We start from the raw sequence: 22,452 nt of genomic DNA on the forward strand, positions 1-22,452 counted from the left end.
ATGAATGTCAATCTCGATACAACAGTCTGGACGTTATGCTAACTCTCACAAGATGCTAACGGTAGGATAAAATAGCGCCCAAATATCACTCTCGACACAACAGGATTCTCGTACATTTGTATCCGATATTTCGAACCATGTGAGTTGGGACGTCAAGCCAGTTTCCGGGTGTCAACGCCTGACTACGGGTGATCCGTTTGTCAACTCTGGGTGTCCAGATTTTTGCACCAGAAGCACTTTTACATTTGGAATAAAGAGCCAGATATTGGGCTTTGGCAGATGGGTGTCGAGAGAGCTGCATTCGGCTCAGTGAACGCATTCCCGACGGCAAACCTGAAGTGGCGCGGGGTTCTACTGTACATCAGGCCCCTCCCCCTCCCCTCCACGCCGTGGCGTGGGGTTCGTCGGTTCGCTCGGCCGGCCGCGTGTCAGATCGCTTCACGTCGGCGGCAACTCTCCCCTGGCGGCTGCCTCTTCCGCTGAGCTTCACAAAGCTGTCGGTTCGGCTTCCCGCCACCTCCCCTTGCACTTTGTCTTTAGCCATCAACCTCTTCTTCCCCCCCGCGTCCTTTTGCTGACGAGTCGGGGTGACCGGCAAACGGAGGATGTCAAAGCTACAACGTTTAAAGGCCGAGTTCCGTTATTCAACAGCGAGGCTCGTAAAAAAATGGAGTAGAAAGCACTTTATACTGTTTTAGAGTTGCATAGCAAAGGACACGACACGACCCAAAGTTTTTCCTTCTTTCTCCCTGGAGAAGTTATGTTCCACAGTGCCCTCTTTTGGCCGTTGAGTAAAACTACGGGGACTAAACTGCCATGGAGAACGGCGAAATAAGACCGAGAGAGAAAGACGAGGAGCACTTATGTTATGCTCACTCACTCTGGCTTTTACACAAAGAACAGTGCATAACTCTGCCGTAAAATAACATTGCATTTGACTTTCGTAAAATGTACTTTTCGACAGGAAATTGGCACGTTCTATTCCTGGAGAACAAAATGTATTTCCTAGGAATGATGTCTACATCACGTATTACGGACTGAGGTGCTCAGATGGGAACAGGCATCCCAAATTCTATTGAATTACAGCACAAAAACATTATGTCATGTACCAGGGGGTTTGGAACCATTTTTGACAGAGAGAGCCATAAACAATTAATATTTTCAATTATTATTCATTGAGAGCCATACTCAGAATTTACTAGAAGTAAAAATACATGAAAACATTCATTTTTAGTCATTTTACTACCTATTTTCATTAAAAACTGGAAGATTAAAGCAACTAGTGTCCAGATAGGCTCAAAGTTTAGCTCAAAATTTAGCTCACAGTTTAGCAGAGAGCCATAAGCACCCATCAAAACAGCCACATGTAGCTCCCGAGCCAGAATTATGTTGACAAAATTGTTACCCTAATGCTAATCAATGGGATATGGATAATTTTCATTAAAAACTGGAAGATTAAAGCAACTAGTGTACAGATAAGCTCAAAGTTAAGCTCAAAATTTAGCTCAAAGTTTAGCAACGACCCATAAGCACCCATCAAAACAGCCACATGTAGCTCCCGAGCCATAAGTTTCCCTACCCGTTGCCATCTACTTAGGTGACAAGGTTCTAATAGTTCATGAATGGGCGTGGCATTTATTTCCAACGCAAATGCAACTACTACAACAGTGTCTGGGTTCCATTTTCTTCTAGCGTCATGACCCAGGAGGCTCGCGTTAGCCGCCACATTTGCACCGCCAGTGTGTAAAAGTGATAATCAGTGTCAGCCGCCATCACGGACGGGCGGGCCAGATTCCGCTACCCGTCAGGGCCGGGAGCGCTCTACCTTGGCAGGGTGATAAATAGCTCCGCTGAGAGTAAAAACTATGTCAGTCCATAACCCCCTTTACCCCTCAAAAACACGTACAGCAGCTTTTGTTTGTAAGTGCGCCAACTTTCCTTATAATTTGACACTCAACAGCTAATTAATGCGATGTTAAAATTAACGTGCATCTTAAACATTTGCCCTGTTAAAGGCGGAACCACGTTAGCAGCAAAAAAAGTAAACAAAAACACACGCTATCATTACAAGGAACACAACGTGTTCGATACCCATACGCCTAAAGCCTGTGATAACCTTTTTCTAATTAGCATTTCTACCGTATCCGTTCATAAAGCGGTACGACGCTAATTAGACAAAAGAATTGATTGACAATAAGGGACGGGAAAATTCCGGGTGAATCTTTTTCCTCGCACGCCACCGGCATGGAATTCCGCGGGCGGATGGATATTTGCTCGGACAAGATGGCCGCCAGGGTTTAAATAAAAAAAAATAGTGACGAGAACAGAGAGAAAAGATATTCATGAGATCCCTCCGCCATACCTGCTAGTCAAGAACACCACCCGTACTGGTCAATTCCTCTTTTTTCAGGCGGCGAAACGAAACCCCGCCCCCTCCGGGACTAGAATCCGATTAGTGTCAAATAGCCAGCCGCCGTGAATGAGAATCATGTCAGAGAGAACTCTGGTCTGTCACCACCCGCCATCAAGCCTGATGGCCTCATCCCCATCCAGGCGGAAGAGCGCCCGATGGAATCTGCAGTCATTTGGCGGCGACCCGTAAAAATGAAAATGGCCGCCGGTGGCGGTGGACAAAGCCACGCATTTATCCACCTGACGTGCTGGCGGGAAAGTATTCCGCCTCTGCGACAACAGCGCCGACACAACAAAACCCGGAGCAGGTTTAAGACAAGAAGCTGGTTAGGAACCAGTTTAGACCGCCATGATAACCTGGATTCTGGTAAGACAGTGAGATGATTGAAAACTGACAAAAAACTATTAGCTTTACGTCAAAGGAACTTTTTCAAAAGGAGCCACAGTTGGCCAAGAAGAAACCAGGACGTATTAGGATTGGATTGAATTGGATAACTTTATTCATCCCGTATTCGGGAAATTTCATTGTCACAGTAGCAAGAGGGTGAGAATACAGACACAGAAAAAGACATTTTAGACTTAAATAGATAGGTAATAAGTGAATAAATAAGTCCATGAATACATATATAAATAAATAACCATATTGCTGAAATAAATAAATATATACAAGCACAAATATATACACACATACACATATATAGGCATATATATACATACACATACATATATAAGCACATATATACATACACATACATATATAAGCATATATATACACACATACATATACATACACATACATATATAAGCATATATATCCATACACAAGCATATATATACATATACATACACACATATATACATATACATACACATACATATATAAGCACATATATACATATATAAGTACATATATATACATATATAAGCACATATATACATATATAAGTACATATATATACATATATAAGCACATATATACATATATAAGTACATATATATACATATATAAGCACATATATACATATATATGCATATATAAGTACATATATATACATGTATAAGCACATATATACATATACATACATATTCATACATATACATACACATACATATAAATACACACATATATATAAGAACATATGTACATATACATAGATGTACATGTATAAGGTAGGTCCTAGTACAGCCATTTTCGTTAAAAAGCCTAATTGCAGTATTCATGAAACATTATTCCGTCAAACTATCCTCAGTGACCCGAGATTGTACTCGTACTTCTAGCAAAACGGGACTCGTACGTCCAACCACCGCCATTTCGCCATGTTCTGCAGACAGTCCCGCCTACTATTGATTAACGGGGGCGGTTCACTGGTTAGGCCGAGTCAGGACGAGAACGCCAGGGCTTTCAATCTGTCGGCATGTCAACTGTCCTGGACACCGGGGAGTGAAGTGGCGTGGACAGAGGAAGGAAGGGAAGGGGGGACGGATGCTTGACACCTAGCAGTCAATGTCACTACGCCCAATTGGGCATGTTCGCACCTGCACCAAAGAGAAGTGGATCTTCTAGTCCGGCTGAGAACTCGCACTTCAAGGACTGGTGTCCATTTTGAGGACATATTGCTTCACACTGCCAAATTATGACCAGGTTTCTAGGACTCTGTATTCAAGCGCTAGGACGAGAAGGGCGTCTTTAGTGCAAATGTCAACATTTAATACAAAAAATGCCAAATCCCAAGTCCTCAAATTGTCTGTTGTCATGTTGTTTTCATGTCTCTGTGAAAAGAGGACATCTGAGAGCGTGCGTCTCGGCCTGCTTGAAGGCTCATCTATTATGGACAAAGACGATTAAGTTTGAGCGGTGGCCGGGCCAAGATAGAGAGTGGCTTGAGTGGCGGGCGGCAGATAAGAACGGATGCAAATACAAGGCAAGAGTGACAGATTAACCTTGGACAAGGTTGAGCATTAGCGGCGCGGGAGAAGAAAGACAAGCGTGCTTGGACTTCTTTCAAGAGCAGGTGTTGTTAGGCTACACAATGTAGAATGAGTTTGCGGCAATTAAAAAATGAAACAAGGTGATTCGTCTTTTTTTGCTGAGCACTCACTGAAAGGGAAGAAGAAGAAGAATGTCTTCGTGAAGGGACTCCATTGGAGACGCTAGAAGAAGCTATTGACCACAAAATTGACGGTTTAGAAGCGTCAGGGTGGGTATTGGTTTTAAAGGTGATAAGTTTTTATTTGCTATAACGGTCAGTGAACCAGGTTTTGATTCATGCTTGAAAAAAGATCACTTGGACTTTGGGGGACAGATGAGATGTGGATATCGAAGTACTGTTTAATATCTAAGAGAGATAGTTTAATATCCAAGTGCTGTTTAATATCCAAGTGCTGCTTAATATCCAAGTGCTGCTTAATATCCAAATACTGCTTAATATCCAAGTGCTGTTTAATATCCAAGTACTGTTTAATTTCTATGTACTGTTTAATATCTATGTACTGTTTAATATCTAAGTACCGTTTAATATCTAAGTACTGTTTAATATCCAAATACTGTTTAATATCTAAGTAGTGTTTAATATCTAAGTACTGTTTAATATCCAAGTACTGTTTAATATCCAAGTACTGCTTAATATCCAAGTACTGCTTAGTATCCAACCACTGCTTAATATTCAACCACTGTTTAATATCCAAGTACTGCTTATTATCCAAGCACTGTTTAATATCCAAGTACTGTTTAATATCCAAGTACTGCTTAATATCCAACCACTGTTTAATATCCAAGCACTGTTTAATATCCAAGTACTGTTTATTATCAAAGTACCATAGACTAATCACGACAGTATTGAGGCTCAATTTAGTCACCAAGAACTAAAAAATATAGCATCTTCTAAAGCGCCCATGATTATTCATGTACTTTTAATATCCCCCATTTAAAAAGGAATCTTCACAGGGCTGCCGGAAAATATAAAAGCTCAGGTAATAATAAAGTGCTGACAATAACCAAATAAGTTGTGTCATCCCGGCAGTTTGATTTGCAGTTGTTTACGTCAAGGGATTTTTTTTCCCTTCCCTTTCATCTTGTTGGTTTTTTTTTCTTTCTTCTTTTTAAATAACCACAAAGTCCCAAAGCACTTCTTGGCCACTAAAGTCGTCGCCAGTGTGCACGTATCAGCGTTTGGGTAAAGCGCGTAGGTGTGTATAATTAGATGACTCCGGCAGAGAAGCGCCCTCGCCGTCGACAATATTATTCTCTCCGACTGACGCTCCCGCGAAAAAGGGGGCGGGGGGAAAGGCTACGGCAATGGCGAGGGTGAGCATTGAAATTCAAGAGCACTTCACCTAACCCAGGAGTGGCTGTGTGATGATTAATGAGCTATTTGGGGAGAGTTCAGCTATTTCAAAATGCACAGGGTCTACATTAGCACTATAATTAATTTTACAACACCCGGGTGTTGTCGGCCCTCAGTGGCGTGCCGTACGCCAACGATAAGCGTCGGCTAATTAAATAAAACCGCTAATAAAGAAATAAATAAAGCCCCTTCGTGACATTCAGAATGTCAGGGAAGAGAACGACGCAATGTCAAGCTAAAGCTGATCCTAGCTTTTGTTTTTTTTCAATTCCCCAACCGGGAAACCAGTTTTACATAGTCCAGAATCAGGTCATTTGAGGACTATTGATCCTGGCGTCGAAGTGAGTTGGATAAGTTCCAAGATGGTGGAAGCCCAGTTGAGGGTTCGGCCGGGCTGGACCCACACTCGGGTGGTCCGGACAACCCTTTATGAGAAATGAGTGGATTTTATGCTAATGGTTTCCCACGTGGAAGGAACTAGCGGCTTGACTGCTGCGCGTAGGAATATATTTTCCCGACTTGTGAATAATGGGAGGGAGAGAGAAAGAGGGCAAGCTTGTGCTCAGTGACTTTATAAGTTGTTAAGCAGAGTTTTTAATCAAAAAACAGGCCCGGGTAAAATAGGTAAAGTAGGTAAAAAGGAAGGCCCGGGTAAAATAGGTAAAGTAGGTAAAAAGGAACCCCGCGTATGTTAAAAACACTATTCACGTTCTAGGTGGATTTCACCTGTGGGGGAAATGGACAGGGGGGTGCTAGGGGAGGGTAAACATGGGCGGAGACATTGACTACAATAGGGAGGAGTCTATTTGGAGGAGGTGATTGGGCGCAAGAACTAGATTAGGTCTTTATGTTGGGTAGCTAGTTTTATATGTTAGAGTTGCTAAACCAGGGGTTAGGAAGCTTTTTGACAGATAGAGGCATACAAAAATTGATATTTTTAATTGTTATTCATTAAGAGACATACTTAGAATTTACTAGAAGTAAAAAATACATGAAAATGTGTACATTTTTAGTCATTTCACTGCCTTTAAAGTAGTAAAAGTCTCAGAATTATGTTGACAAAATGGTTACCCTGATGCTAATCAATGGGAAGCATGCAGAAAGGATTCATTAAAAACTGGAGCTATAAGCACCCATAAAAAGAGCCGGATGTGACTCCCGAGCCAAAGGCTCCCTCCCTCCTTAGTGCTAGACCATCATTACTTTTGAAGGCTGGCAGCAAATGTACAAACAAACACTTCTTCGCTACGACCCTGCAACTTCAAAAAGGATTGGATGTCTACTCGGGATAAACAAGTCAGATATTTGTACACACACGACACATCACATGAAAAAATATACGATATTCTTGGTCAAATCAGCCCGTGGTGTCATATTGACGGCGAATACGAAAGCATGCCGCCTATCAAACACAAAAAAATCATTTATGGTGCATCGATTTACATGCCGGGAATCGAACGCCGCTTTTTTGAGTCACGGACCGACCCCGGTGGCTATAACTAGGCCAACGTCCCTCCGATTTTGTCCGTTCCCCGAAGGCCCGCCGGATAGGTAACAGAGTCCAAACGGGCAGAAGTAATGGGAGACAACACGGGTGGTGACGGCGCCAACAGCTCGCGGGTGCCTTACCCGCATAACAGATGGATGTAGTCTCGCCACTGATTCATACGATGGTTGGCTCGCACATGGGCCGTGGCGCCAATTAGGAGTTCACCAAAGTGGGCCGGATATATTTGATCTATCTCCAAAACAAGTGTTTGACTTGTTCAGTCCTCTGAATTCCAATATATGCGGTTTTAAGGGACTAAGACGAACAAAAACGAGGGTTTTCAGGTTGGTTCTTGGACTATTGTCTACAAGACAAGGTTCTGGTAGTCCCTGCTCCAAGTCCAACCAGTAAATTCCAACATAATCAGTTTCACGGGACCAAGAAGAACAAAAATGAGGTTTTTCCAGGTAGTTTTTTGGAGTCGGTCTACAAGACAAGGTTCTGGTAGTCCTTGCGCCAAAGTCCAAGCACTAATTTCCAACATATGCGGTTTTACAGGTCTAAGATGAACAAAACCGAGGGTTTTCAGGTTGGTTCTTGGACTGGGGTCTCCGAAACAAGGTTCTGGTAGTCCTTGCTCCAAAGTCCAACCACTAAATTCCAACATATGTGGTTTTATGGGACTTCTATGAACAAAACTGGAGCCTTTTCAGGTAGATTCTTGCATTCAGTCTCCCAGACAAGGTTCTGGTAGTCCTTACTCCCAAGTCCAACCACATATTTCTCATTATTCAAGACAGGAATACACCTGGCGTTCACATTTAGCTCCATCTCCCAGATGACGTGTCTCTCCGCCAGGACAACGTATACAACACTCAAAATCAATGGTGGCTATTGGCAAAACGGGCCAGAGCACCAGGACGAATAGCCGCCAAAGCCAAGCAAGTGACAGCAAAGGCTTATCAGCGGTGAGCCATATTTCCTCCGAGTCCCCAAAGAAGCGCTTGGACAGCGCGTGGCATCCCTTGCCGCCCACCCCCGGACACACAAAACACCAAAAATCCATACGCCGTGCATCACGTCCCGGGCTATAGGAGACCAAACAGTATAGACAACATCAGGGCCAAGTTTTTCCACTGGGAAAACAAGTGGTGTTTTTGTTCCACGGCCTAGCGAATCCTCTGCTGACACGCTCGCCAACACACTTTTTTCTTCCATGTTTAAAGACACACCCCTTCGAGACCGGTGTTGGGTAAAGATGAAAAATTGCATTTTCAGCAGAGTGACATCTAATCTGTTTGGCATGCATTAATTTCCCCCGACGATGTAACTGCTGGTGGGCTCAAATCTCTGGGCAGGCGGAACTGTATTCCAACCCCCCCAAAAAAGGAAAAGAACATCAACAAATCCATTTTTGTAACTAAAAAAGCATACAGTATGGATTAATTACAGCAGGAGTAGGGAACTTATGGCTCGGGAGCTACATGTGGCTCTTTTGATGAGTGCTTATGGCTCCCTGTTAAACTTTGAGCTAAATTTTTCACTAAACTTTGAGCTTATCTGTACACTAGTTGCTTTAATCTTCCAGTTTTTAATGAAAATTTTCCACATTCCATTGATTAGCATCAGGGTAACAATTTTGTCAACATAATTCTGGCTCAGGAGCTACATATGGCTCTTTTGATGAGTGCTTATGGCTCTCTGCTTAACTTTGAGCTAAATTTTAAACTAAACTGAGCTTATCTGTACACTAGTTGCTTTAATCTTCCAGTTTTTAATGAAAATTATCCATATCCCATTGATTAGCATCAGGGTAACAATTTTGTCAACATAACTCTGGCTCGGGAGCTACATACGGCTCCTCTGATGAGTGCTTATGGCTCTCTGCTAAACTTTGAGCTAAATTTTGAGCTAAACTTTGAGCTTATCTGTACACTAGTTGCTTTAGTCTTCCAGTTTTTAATGAAAATTTTCCATATCCCATTGATTAGCATTAGGGTAACCATTTTGTCAACATAATTCTGAGACTTTTTCTACTTTAAAAGGCACTAAAATGACTAAAAAATGCACACGTTTTCATGTATTTTGACTTCTAGTAAATTCTGAGTATGGCTCTCAATGAATAACAATTGAAAATATCATTTTTATGGCCCTTTCTGTACAAAAATTCACTCCCATTTCAACACAATAATGATGGACTCTAACAAACATAAATTACTTTAAAATTAAAAATATAGTGACATGAGCCTTGTGGGCTACAAATAAAGATTTATTAGACTTCCAATTCCGCTTAAGTAAGCATATTATATAGTTTCTTCGTCATCAGTGAGATGAAGATAAAAGGAATAGAAAAAAAACGAAACACGTTGAAATCCAAACATGCCGTTTTCAGCACAATTTCCATCTGATAATGAAATAGAAACATTTTCTGCTTACTGTACACAAGGTAGCTAATATATTGGGCCCTCACACACATATACCGGCCCAATACGGCATAATGAATAATCACGTAGTCGTAATTATCTTCTAACAACCTTTTTCTCACGACGGTGCATCTTTGTGATTGAAGTCCACCCACATTGAGTTAATTGCAACCATTCCCCGATGCCAGAAATATGCAATTAAAGCGCCGGCGTCACGCAGCAACCTTGCATAATCATTGATACATTACCACCAATCGGGAAGGAAAGGTCTACCACCCTCCCCTCCCCTCTCCCCGGCACCCCCGCGCGCTGGTAGAACTGTAAGCAGTCAAAGTGTGTGCTGAGCATTTAAAGTAATTTACAAGCGTTTTACATGGCAAGTTGAAGCGAAAAAAATGAATAATAAAGTTACAGTTGTACATTTTTTAGCGGGTTTTTGATTCTGTCCAACTTTGCCATCTGCCTGAAAATTATCTGGCGAGGTATTTCGGTATTTACATTGAAGGAGAGTAACTTTTAACGTGAAGAAGTAAGAAATATTAATGTCTGTATTCTCAAGTGAGGAATTTTGGAGAAAAGGTCACTGATGGCTATAAAAAATGCGGGTGATAACACAAACATAGGGCAGACCTGTTAGGGGAGTGACTAAAAGCAGGAGGCGGGACAGAGGACATGGGATGATGGACACTTGACAGGACAGGGGAGGATGGGCTTTAGATATTCAACACTACTTGGATATTAAACAGTACTTGGATATTAAACACTACTTGGATATTAAACAGTACTTGGATATTAAGCACTACTTGGATATTAAGCACTACTTGGATATTAAGCACTACTTGGATATTAAACAGTACTTGGTTATTTTACTTTCTCTCATGAATATAATTTTGAGAGCTGGTTTCAACAATAAACTCTGTCACCATTTGACTGGCCACCAAAAGACTGGCGACCAAAAAGGACCAAACGTCTGGCGACCAAACGTCCAAGCACCACTTTTCCTTGGTCCTTAAATTGTGTAACGGTTCTAAAAGAAGAGCAAGAGACTTTAGGATTCTATCTCACCTCGACTCGGACTAGAATCAAATGGAGTTCCTGTATTAAACTCCTCCATCTTGGATTCCTTTCTAAAAACGAATATGCATTGAACTTTAAAAGTCCCTCGAATTAAAATCACATTTACTTCCCCCATTTTCGCCATATCACTTCAAAACAACCTCTAAACTGTCTAAAGTTTAGGGTACTGCGCCTTTCTAGCTTCCTACAAAACAAAAATCCACCCTGGCAGGTATATTTCTGGAAACCCTAACATGATTGACACCTCAACTCGGGCCATTAATCCGCTGGGCTACCATTGGAGAGCTTAGTCTTGTGGACAAGTTGACTGCGGAGGCACAAAACTCTTAATAATGCAGCTCCTCCAACCTTCTCCATTTGCTCAGGCGGCTTCGGAGAAATGCTGATGATGCAACGTGCTGACCCAAATACGCTACCTGCTCCCAGCAGACTGCACCAGCAGGGGCAATAGCGCCCCCTCCTTCCCCTTCCCCTTCCCCTTACCGTTACTAAAGCCATCAAACACCCATATTCTTGCAAGAAACCACCAAAAAAACAGCTGTATTTCCTACACAGTACCTCTCCTTTGTTGACTTTTCAACCCTAAAGACGAGTGCCATTTTTTTTTGTGCTGTACTGCGACTGAAATGTTTCTCCGGTGAGCACCAATAATTACACTGGCGCCGGTTTCCTGCACGGCGAGAACAGCTTGTGTTTTCAGAAGCAAATTGCAATTCTCCATGTTGACTTTTTCAAAATGACGACTGCTTATTGGATGCTAAAAGTGGAAGTTATTCTTCACAAAGAAATATGCTAGCGTGACACTCTTATAAGCTTCATTTGCATATTTAATAATAACAGAGCCTGTCTCCGGGGTCCTTGGGGGCCATGGACTTTAGGGACGGATTTTCCGATAACCTCGTAACCCCTCCATGGACGAAAGTCTTTTAAAAGTGTTTAGAAATAGCAGACAAAAAAGTATTTGAAGACGCTATTAAGCGCGTGGAAGGCTTATTATTCCGCTCATCGATCGTCATTTTACATTTACATGATTCCCCGGACTTTATTCCGCGGTAATCGATGTGTCCCGGCGCTTCGGTTTTAAAAGCTGTGACTGACAATGACGAATGGAGGTGCGGCAGCGGCGCAAGGCGGCAAAAAAATGGGAAAACAATCCCAGACGGAGACAAAAGAGAGAAATAATGAGTCTTGAAGGCGTTGGGGTTAATCTTCTGAAACAGTGATTCTCAAACTTATTACGCCCCCCCAAAAGAAAGGATTATATGTTCTCAACTTGTACAAATCGGCTTTTTTTAACGCGAGTAAGTCACCTGACACTAAAGCCATGCCATTGGCCCGTTTTGCTCTTCCAGCTGGCTGCCTACACCTTCTTCTTGTTTATTAAAAATACAACCCGCAGCAGCCCGGCGCATATGTTAGCTTGCCACGAAAAGGTGCTTCATTAATATGCAAGTACGGGGTCATGAATTAGTAAAAAGCTCCGTCACCCTCTGGCCCCTCCTTTGCAAAAAGCGGCGTATGTCAAGTTTGGCGGGAACACAGCCGAAGGGGAGGGACGCTTGGCAGGTTGGTGTTGTGTCTCTGCCCACTACACGAGAGACAAACAGATCGTTCTCGCTATCGAGGACGCCATGTCCTACCTGGAATTTTAGAGATGTCACCAGGCAGAGGTTTTACGTCAAATAAAAACTAAACGGGTACTCAATTCTGGACAGTACGAAATCCGTCCTATTTTTATCCCCCGAAGAGAATTGTCTCCGCGGTTTTCGGGGTCAAGGTCGGGGACGTCCAATGATTCAATTTCAGAGCCTTGAGCAGACGGCGTTTGATCAGGCGCGGCACCCCGGCAAACATCTGAATGCGTACGCGCCACCACGTGAACTTCATCAAACTTTAATGAGCCCTCTGCTCAGGCCGTAATTGGCAGCGGGGACAAAGCCGGCTGCCGCCAAGGGACACGGCCTCAAAGTATGGCGCCGGCGTCCGTAAACAACCGGGGTAATACAAAACGCTTACGACGGGAGGAAAAATCTATGGGTATTCAATCCGGTTGTAGGTGCAAGCATCTCCTGAATCCAAGGCCCGGAGAAATGAAATCAATGGCCTTACTGGCTCTACGCGCGAATCAATTGGCGGCCATGGCGGCCGTGGCGGCGGGGGTCGATGGAGTTAATGTGAAAAGTGTGCGGGAATACTGGAGCACCACCTGACGGATGACAGATGACGGTCTTTTGGTCCCCGGTCTTTTGGTGCCTTTTGGTAGCCGGTCAAATGTACTTGGATATTAAATGGTACTTGGATATTAAACGGTACTTGGATATTAAGCAGCACTTGGATATTAAGCAGCACTTGCATATTAAACAGTAGTTGCATATTAAACAGTAGTTGCATATTAAACACTACTTGGATATTAAACACTACTTGGATATTAAACACTACTTGGATATTAAACACTACTTGGATATTAAACACTACTTGGATATTAAACACTACTTGGATATTAAACACTACTTGGATATTAAACACTACTTGGATATTAAACGGTACTTGGATATTAAACAGTACTTGCATAGTAAACAGTACTTAGATATCAAACAGTACTTAGACATTAAACAGTACTTAGATATTAAAAACAACTTAGATCATAAACTCTTAGATATTATACTCTCTCTTAGATATTATACTCTCTAATGAATATAATTTTGAGAGCTCGTTTCAACAGTACTTAGATTTGTCTACTTAGATATTAAACAGTACTTAAATATTAAACTCTCTCTCTCTTAAATATTAAACTCTCTCTCATGATTATATTTTTTTAGAGCTGGCTTCAACAGTAAACTCTCTGTCCCCATTTGACCGGTCACCAAAAAAACGGCGACCAAAAGACCAGCAACCAAACGTCCGAACACCGAAAAACTGCATTCCCCGTATGGCTTTCAGGTAAACTGACAACTAGGCCTAATATTTCAGTTCTGGGCGCTCAAACAGTTTTACAAAGAAAGATTATTAAAAAGTAGAGTAAAGTCGTCTAGCCTTGGCGTACCCGCACCGCCACGTTTCCCTTCTTCGGCAGGATTACGGTTTGAATTTGATGTGAACAAGTTTATTCAGCTTCAACGCCGTCTGATACCGCCTCGCCGGCATTAAGCGGGCTCAAGTGCGCCCGTGATTTTTTTTTTTAGGCTTATCCTTCCCTCCCTCACATTCAACCATTCTTCGGGTTGTCACATCGGGACGTCCAACTCTGGAGACAAATCCGCCGGGTAAACGATTCACTCAAAATACGAGTCTACTTTCCGTTAGCGTTCAAGGACGCCGATAGGACAAGCTAGCCTCCCCGCTGGCCATCCCTCGCCATAACGCCGAAGAGAAGAAAAACCGGCGCTTTGAAGAAAACGTCTTCACGGCCATGTCGATTGGTCGTTATTGACCATTCCGGCTTTTATTCCGCAAGGTTCCCGTTCCCAGGACTTAAATGAAAGACGTCTCATTGCTATGCTACGTGCTGCGGCACCCCGTCATAGTGCTGATGCCGAGTATTTCCACATTGATTCCACCTCTGGGATTAAACGGAATGCAAATGCGGGTGTTTGTATACTCGTACCTGAGTTTCGGCGATAGAAAAGAACGCAAAAGCCTTGTAACGCGGGAAAAATATTTGCGCTAGCTTATTGCCGAGCTCGGTTTTTTCAAGGGGTTGTCGTATAAAAACGAGCAAACCTATCCGTGTTTTGACAAAGTCTATCAATTACCGAATCCAGGCGGTTGCGGCTCCCACGCGTATGCTCTTAAAAAACGAGAATAAGGCACGTTACCCGCCGTTACGCGGGTTAGAATCTGCTTTCCTTGAAACAACATTAGAAAGGACCGGGGGCAGAAGGAGATTAGCATGCAGCCAAGGTTAATTCCCTAGTTTTGTAATTACCATGCAGATTACGTGGCGACCGGTCATCCTAGATTGATCTTGGCGTCGGCCGCCAAGGCGGGCTCTGGCGTCCTTGTTTATTTATGGGGTGCCGAGACTCCACTGTTGCGGGTTTTACTCTGGAAGTACTCCAAGTAGAAGTCATGTTGCAGTATTAATTGCGCTTTTGTTTTTTCGGGGGCGGACGGGACTCCATAGGTTTCGGTTTTAAATAAAAAACATGGAATTAATGATGCGTGGCTTCGTCATATTTTTTTTGTAGTAGTTTGTCACTATTGGATGTCCGAGTATTTGATAGGTTGGCAGAGGATAAATCTTGGTTTGAGCTTTTGTTTTTCGGGGGGCGGGCTGGAACTCAATAGGTGTCAATTAAAGGGGAAAAAAATGGAATTAATGATGTGTGGCTTTGTCATCTTTCTACTGTGTGAGTTTGTCACTAGTGGATGTCCAATCATTTGAACTGTGAGGTTGGCAGTGAATAAATCATGGATAAATAACACTAAAATTAAACCTTTAAAAATGTATTTAGTCTTCAGTATTATAGTTAACACATCTAGGCGTGTTTTTAGCTAAATATCTTGGTTAGCATCATACGTGAGCCTAGCCCAGGGGTGGTCAAATTACGGCCCACGGGCCACATCTGGACCGCTATGCCTTTTAATCCGGCCCACCGACGTTGTCCAAATAATATTTTTTATTTAATTTTCTAAGTAAAAAGTAGCTGTGTCCACTCTTATTTGTTTTTTGTGTTTTACTGCCCTCTATCTTTTTAAAAATGACATTTTAATATTTCTTAATACATTCCTTGACTTACTTTACTCTATACTTTTGACTTTAATGATGAGTAATGAGTATGTTATACTTTAGTCCTATTTTCCAGTTTATATCTCATATGTACTGTTAACGGATGCACTTTTTTACATGTATCCTATCTTATACTGACCCCGCCCATCTGTTAAATTTTTAACCCCACCCCTTTTAGCCAAACTACCCCAAAAAAGGGCGGTTTATACTCAGGAAAATACAATAATGGCCAAGATTGATCACATCTGATAAAAAAAATGGCAACGTAATCAACCAATAACGAGTCATCAGCTGACAATTGAAGGCGGAGCCTCATATCGTTATTTCCCGACATATGGAAAGTGGGCTCAGAGTTGTTGTTTTTTGTCCAATATGTCTTTTTACCACAATTGGGAGAGGGATGACTAGGGCAGAATTTCAATACGTTGTAAGAAATACATTATCATACAGTGAGCCTCAGCGGGAGGGGGGGGGGGGTGACGGAGCGTTATATAACCGGTGCAGCTCCAACTTTCCACTGCAGGTGTTCTTTGCGAGGCTACCGACTGTATAGACAACGCGTGGGCACACCGAGTCTGATAACCGGAACGTGAGGTCACCTTGCCGTATAGGAACGGGGAAAAACGCAGTACAAAAAGAGCTAGCTGCATTATCAGACGCGGCCAGGACGCAATACTTCAGATTAAGGCTTATTTACGGAGGTCCTATAGGTGAAAGGCCTTCAAAAAGATAATACGATTAGGATCCAGCTTGGAAATCCCCGACGCGGTGGAGGGGCGGCCAGGCTTTGGAAATAAAGCGGTTTGACGCCTTAAGGTTTAAGTTTTTCCTAGGAAATGCGGAAAAGTGAACAAAGGACCAGTGATCGGACATTTGGTCGCCGGACGTTTGGTCGCCAGTAAAATGTACTTGGATATTAAACAGTACTTGGATATGAGACCGTACTTGGATAGGAGACAGTACTTGGATAGGAGACAGTACTTGGATACTAGACAGTACTTGGATACTAAACTGTACTTGGATACTAAACTGTACTTGGATATTAAACTGTACTTGGATATTAAACTGTACTTGGATATTAGACAGTACTTGGATATTAGACAGTACTTGGATATTAGACAGTACTTGGATATTGGACAGTACTTGGATATTAAACAGTACTTGGATGTTAAAGAGTACTTGGATATTAGACACTACTTGGATGTTAAACAGTACTTGGATGTTAAATAGTACTTGGATGTTAAATAGTACTTGGATGTTAAAGAGTACTTGGATGTTAAACATTACTTGGATATTAGACAGTACTTGGATATGAGACAGTACTTGGATATGAGACAGTACTTGGATATGAGACAGTACTTGGATATGAGACAGTACTTGGATATTAAACAGTACTACGAAATCCTTCAGTGCTAAAACTTTGGCAGAAGATTTCCCTCAGTTTTCCGCCCAAGAACGATTAGCCTCTCCGCTAATAGCTTTCTCTGGTCTAGCGGACTGCAATATGTATCTTATTAATACCCGATTAAGTATGTTGCCAATGCTAGCCTATTTGCAGATGTTATTACTGTCAACGTTTACTCAGCGGTCACTGTTCTCCAGATTTATTCCCGCGGGGGAAAATGAGCTACCGCGTTGTAAATTCACCAAATACGCATTCGGGTTTACAGGCCACGCCGATTAAAATGTCTTTAAGGTTGTGCGGGATCAGCTCATTATAACGAGACGAGAAGGGTTCGTAGTTTATAGCCAGTAAACAAAAAACGTGGATGTCCACGGTGGATTCAGAATGTAAACATTTAATAGCTTTGCTAAGTATTCCTGAGCTGTTCTTAGTAGGGAGGAGCTAATAGCCGTAAGGAGCTAACCAAGATGTCGGTAGTGAGCTTGTAGACGTATGTATGGAAATATAGAGCATATTTTTGTACTTGCCGTCTGCCAGTGACAACAATGGACAATTTGTTTAAAGTGGGAGGACTGGTTTCGAAAGGTGGTCTTTCGGGGACTGGTAGGGATTTAAACGGAGTCAGGTAGACGGTTTTATTCTTAAAAGTAAATAAATAAGAATGGAATCAGTCAGAGTTAAATGCCAAAACCAAACTTGAGTACTGGGTGGTTTAATATCGAAGTACTGTAATGTCTAAGAAAGTTTAATATCTTAGAGAGAGAATTTAACATCTAAGAGAGAGAGAGTTTAATATCCAAGTACTGTAATATCTCAGAGACAGAGTTTAATATCTAAGAGAGAGAGTTTACTATCTAAGTACTGTTTAATATCTAAGTACTGTTTAATATCTGAGTACTGTTCAATATCTAAGAGAGAGAGAGTTTACTATCTAAGTACTGTTCAATATCTAAGAGAGAGAGTTTACTATCTAAGTACTGTTTAATATCTAAGTACTGTTCAATATCTAAGTACTGTTCAATATTTAAGTACTGTTTAATATCTAAGTAGTGTTTACTATCTGAGTACTGTCTAATATCCAAGTACTGTCTAATATCTAAGTACTGTTTAATATCCAAGTACTGTCTAATATCCAAGTACTGATTAATTTCCAAGTACTGTTTAATATCTAAGCACTGTTTAATATCTAATTACTGTTTAATATCCAAGTACTGTTTAATATCCAATTATGTTTGATTGGCGACCAAAAGGGACCAAAAGACTAGCGACCAAACGTCCAAGCACCCCAGTAGCACTGAAGGATGGGTTCCATTGGAGCTACATACTATAAAACCTTGCTAGCCGGGTTCGAGCCGTTGCTACGCAGCAGAAGTGAGGGTGCCGTCTCCGACTTTCTAGACAACCTGACGCATAATGCACTCGTCTTCTCCTCCTACTTATTGACTTGGCTGACAAACTCGGCATCCACGGGGCTACGGCGAGGCGTGGGTGTCGCCTCCGAGACGTTTCTAGCGCCGACGCCAGACTGACGACCCGTAATGGCGGTGAGTGCACTTAAATAAACAGCTGTCCCTTTTGTGCTTCTTCTCGCCATTATTCAGGGAACTCGCTAATCAATCTCACTTTGGCAAAAGTGACTTTTTTTGTAGAAATGGAACTTATTCCAAGGTGAGTCAAGGTAATGGCCCGAGAGGCGCCACACACAAGAAGGCGGAGGAAATGAGCGCATTATAGCGCGTGGCAAAATGACAGCATTTTAGCAGAAGGTTGCAAATTGCAGTCAAGTCAACGTATTCCAAAACACGACTTGAAGTTACTTAAAGTTGCGACGTTTTAGTGGAGTTTTATCCGTGGAATTCATTGTGGGGCAAACTACGGTCCGCGGGCTACATCTGGACCGCTATGTCTTTTAATCCGGCCCACCGACCTTGTCCAAATACTTTTTATTTAATTTTTTTTAATAACTTATTTGGTTTTGGTGTTTTACAGCGTCTCCATCTTTTTTAAATGACATTTTAATATTTCTTAACACATTCCTTTACTTACTTTACTTTGTACTTTATACTTTTTACTTGAGTGATGCGTATGTTAATACTTTAGTCCTTTATTTCTGTTTCATATGTACTGTTAACGGATGCACTTTTTTACATGTATCATAACTTGTGCCGCGGCCCATCTGTAAAATTTTTAAAGTCAATATTTTTTTGATTTTATGGCCATTATAGGTCAGAAATTACTTATTTTTAAAGTCAATATGGCCCCCGGGCCCTAAAGTTAGCCCACCCCTGATCTAGCATCAACTCAAACACGCTTTATGGCTATTAAAAATCATAAATTCCTTGTCAAGTCGTTTATTTTAGTGCAATTAGCAACATAACATGGTTAGTGAGGCGTTCATGTCCAATCAGGACTTCCTACTGGTGACATATTGCGATACTGAAAACATAAATAAATGATATTTGACAGTCACGGTGTCGCCTGGGTTTGTACTCCCAAAAGTCGGCCATATTTGAACCGGAAAGTCAATGGCGTGTAAGGCCACAGGTGCGCCAAATTGCCCGTGACAGCCGTCTGGTATGAACGCGGAAAGTTTGCGCGCTACGACTTTGGAGCTGTCAACGGAGGTCCGTCCCCCCCTCGAGGGGACACTTTCCGCTTGTCTACACCCGTCTCGGCCATTCTGCGGCTGAAGCTGACCCTGGACTCGGGCGTCGTGCCGCGCCACTCGTCTGGCGTACGGCGTTCTGGCACCAACGCATCAGCGGGTCGAGGTCTTTGAACGCGTCTCCGCTGTCTGGCGCCCGTCTGGACGCCTTTGAAGGGGGACGCTGTGATGCGGCGAGAAACATCAACGGGTTGAGATTTGACACGGTCTTGCAAGTACGCTCCTACTGTAAAATACTAGCTTGCCGCATTGCAGGATTCCAAGAATACGGGACGGAAAAATGGGGCCACCGGGTAACTCCAATGAGTCCGTCCTCCAATGCACAATTACTATATTTTTCGGACTAAAAGACGCAACTATAGAGGACAAAATATGCAAAATAGGCATCTGTTAATGTCAGTTTTTCCGAAACCTAAAAGAAAACTAGCCAACAGGCTGTCATAGCCAAAGAACAAAACAAATACTACACAAGTTACACAAGATGATGATAAAATGCGATGTATACACCGGAAAATACAGTAGTACTGCAATAGCTACCTACCCTGTCCAGCCAGCATCTACAAATCCCGGGTTCCAGCACTTCAACTACCCACTGTAAGGTATAAACTTAATCCTGGACTTCATACAGGACCAGACTAGATCTCCCTACTGATCTAACTTGGACTACTTATTGATTTGTTTCTTATTTAACAAGAAATATGTCAAAAAACGTAAGATAACAAGCTGCTAGCATAAGAAATACAAGAATACACAAGTATAAATGGCCAAAGTAACCCTGGAATGAATGGACATTGATTGGCCGCCACCCTGGTGGCTCTAATGGGCATCACAGGCACTTCAGCCTCAACACTATAATTTCCTCTGCCCCCCGAATGTCTCATTTCCTAGCCGCTTCCTTCTCTTATTCCCCATTTAAGCCGCCATTGTATTAAGCGCAATCTACATAGCAAATGTAATTTACAAGAAATTCATTCCGTTTGCCCGTTTGTTTCCCCGTTTAATGCGCCGGTTAGGAACAACGCCATTGGTCACCATCTGGGGGCGAGGCGGAACGGCAACCCAGATGTATTAATTCCCCCGTTAATGGCATATGAATACGGAAAATAAATAAATAAAAACTGGAAATGAAAATGAAAAGCACCACGGCAACCGTAGATTTAAAAATAAACGTTTCGGGGAGGCGTGGCTTCAAATAAATACCAGTTGGAGATAGACAACAGATGCAGAGCGGTGATAATGGCGTGCGTGGGTTATTTGGGGGGTGCAGGAGTCATAAAGCACAGCGCAAAATACAGCTGCTCTCTAAAAAGACGGAAATATACAAAAAATTTGGTTTTTTTGGATGGCTAATACGGATTGGATTCTAATTTAGCCTGAACAAAGCGCCATTTAATGCTTTTGGCGTGGTCATTATGGAACAAACCCACGAAAGCCACGCGTCAAATGTCAGATGCTGCTTACAATTCTAATTACATTTGAACTTTCCATCCAAACGGGATAAAACGCAAAGGGATGGATGGACGCGGTTAATTACCGAACGTCCGCTTCACGGCCGCAATTTGATTCATTCGGCTGCCAGCGGCGCCCCCATTCTGCCAAAAAACTGTTTGATTGGAGGCTCGTGACCGCGCAAAAAGGTGCAATTAGTCGGACGTTTTCGCACAGAAAATCAGCAGCTAGATGCGGATGTTTTTAAACTGTTTTCCGAACTAAAAACTACGGCAAAAATAGACAAAAGTTGACTTACCCAGACTTGGCGGCTGATCCAGATGAAGAGACTTGAGCTTTCCTCCATTTTTGTTTCCCAATCCGAAATTCAAATCAGTCTTGTTTTCCACCATGACGCATTTTCTTTAGAAAATCTGGATGAACCAAGAGAAAAACAAATAAATAACAACCCTAATGCAACCAAGTCAAACTTTTACATCTTAAACAAAAAAACGGATTTCAAACCATGGCAATTTCGACTTACCATATCACGTTTGGATTTCCTAAACGAGTCAGAAAATGAAAACGCAACTTGATTAGCCATGGCAGCCTATCTCAGTACCTAACCCTAACCCTATGCCAACTAACCCTACGCCAACTAACCCTACGCCAACCTCACCCTTACCCTCTTCACTCCCATCCAACTTTCCCCGCCATTCCCGCGATTAAACCAAATCATAACCACAACTCCTACATCTGGGCCTTCTCTTACCACATACCAAACCCTATTCCCATCCCTCCAGATCTGGAAAAACCTCTTTCCCAGTTTCCGGACACTACTGTCCAGGTTTAAACACCCCGGGTAAAGATTCCCAGACCTAGAACCAAGTGAATAAGACAGATCTTTGTCCCCCCACTGTGTCTGCATGTTAATAAGAAGCATCGTTGCCGGTTGTCGCGTAGAGCGTACGCAAATACACCCACTCATACATCACCTCATCCTTTTCTTTCACACCCTCATCCATTATTCACCAGCACATTTTTATTGACTAGGTTTTTTTTCCCCTTTCAGACCGCCGTTCTATGCAGATGACGGCGTTTCGTTAAAAGACATCAATAGCAAAACGCTCACCATCCATCCTAACAAATCTCTACACTTTGGACCCCGATGGTGTCTCCAAGACGGAGTTGGTACGCCTCGGGGGGAAGATGCGAAGATGCCACACCACCTTTTAGCACCCCACCCCCTTTAGCGTTAGTTTCTACACCCGGCAAGGTCACCTGTATGGTTTGCATTTTGACAAAATTGCTTCTTTGTGCAGAGGGCCCTGATTTGGATTAAAGCGCTTGTACGCCAGCCGCTGAATATTCAGCGTCGTTCAAGGGTGAAATCAATAAATTTCTTCAACATTACACTAGAGGTGACGTACAAAAAGCGTCTAAATTATTGTGTCTGGGCTTTTGGAAAAGGTGAGGATTA

General features: G+C 42.5%; 1 long non-coding RNA gene across 1 annotated transcript in view; it reads right to left on the minus strand.

The window, feature by feature from the left end:
• Positions 1-22,452, minus strand: part of LOC144213971 (uncharacterized) — a 58,420-nt gene that overhangs the window by 31,675 nt on the left and 4,293 nt on the right. The window contains exon 2 of the long non-coding RNA XR_013330186.1: positions 21,292-21,406. This is a non-coding gene — a long non-coding RNA (uncharacterized LOC144213971). The remainder of the gene's footprint in view (positions 1-21,291; positions 21,407-22,452) is intronic.

Source organism: Stigmatopora nigra, chromosome 20, assembly GCF_051989575.1.
Source record: "Stigmatopora nigra isolate UIUO_SnigA chromosome 20, RoL_Snig_1.1, whole genome shotgun sequence".
Lineage (NCBI taxonomy): Eukaryota > Metazoa > Chordata > Actinopteri > Syngnathiformes > Syngnathidae > Stigmatopora > Stigmatopora nigra.